The 1,162-nt window shown below is 40.9% G+C and overlaps 1 pseudogene; it reads left to right on the plus strand.

Annotated features, from left to right (window-relative positions):
- The first annotated feature begins 610 nt into the window (after nt 1-610).
- On the plus strand, nt 611-891 carry LOC129503962 (60S ribosomal protein L37-like; annotated as a pseudogene).
- Nucleotides 892-1,162: the final 271 nt, after the last annotated feature.

A 1,162-nucleotide genomic window follows, 5' to 3' on the forward strand; every position in this document is an offset into this window, starting at 1 on the left:
ATCCAAGTGCTTCCCAGGAGCATTAACTATATTTTACTACTTTCATCTGACTTTTGGCCATGGAGACTATGTCTTCTCTACTGCTCCTTAGGTCAAGGGGAGATTATGGGCCTTGAGATCTTCCTAGATTCTACTCAAGAATTGGATAGGGAAGAAGTTTGATGTCAGAGGGCTACACTCCTCTTGATTTCCCCTTCTTATAGAGGTTTAAGTTGGGTTTGGACCAGGTTACAGGTTGGGATCAGGTACCTGAAATGGCCAGAACACAGACAATTTTCAGAAATCTTAGCTTCTAGTTTTATTATTTTATATTAAGTTTTTACCTCTGAAAGAATCTAAAGAATATTTAATAGGGGGCACTGTAGCCTGGCTTTTCATATATATTCCCCAAATCCTGTTTAGGACAAAAATTGTATGCTTTGGAGTCCTTCAAGGATCTTTGCCTTTGTTGTTGACAACCAAGGGTCATTTTTCTAAAGTTTTGTTGTTTCATATCCACCGAGGCAACAAATGTTGCCCATTATGCAGGAGAAGGTTCACAGAATAATAAAGGATATCAAGAATGGGTGCCTTCTCTTCTGGCCTCTTCAGTCTTGGCCACAGAAATGAGATGATGAAGGCAATGTCATCGTTTAGAAAGTGTCACAGTAAGATGCACGTGTTGTGCCGCTGCTGTGACTGTAAGGCCTACCACCTTCCAAAGTGGACCTATGGCAAATTTGAAAGCAGAAGAGAAAGTGTCACTGGAGTGCCAAGGCTAAAAGACAAAAGACCACTGGCACCGGTCATTTGAGGCACCTAAAAATTATATGACACAGATTCAGGCCTGGATTCCCTGAAGGAACACCTCAACCTAAGAGGTCAGCTGTCGTGGCATCCAGTTCATCTTAAGGATTTCAACGATGAGTCGCACAATAAGTGTTATGGTTTAAAAAGAAGAAGAATGTCAAGAATGTCAAACTTCCTGGCTACTGTATATTTAAATATCCACCATCTATGCTTTAGACTTCTGACCCATCTGTCAAGTCTGTACATGGACATCTCAAGCACAAGAACAGTCTTCCTTCTTGAGAGCCCACCCATCTTTGGGCCACACTGTTGGGAAATTCTTTGTTATAATGGTCTGAAATCCGTCTCTTTATTACTTTCCTAAGATTTTTTT

This window comes from Nyctereutes procyonoides, unplaced genomic scaffold, assembly GCF_905146905.1.
Source record: "Nyctereutes procyonoides isolate TBG_1078 unplaced genomic scaffold, NYPRO_anot_genome, whole genome shotgun sequence".
In the NCBI taxonomy this organism is placed as follows: Eukaryota; Metazoa; Chordata; class Mammalia; order Carnivora; family Canidae; genus Nyctereutes; species Nyctereutes procyonoides.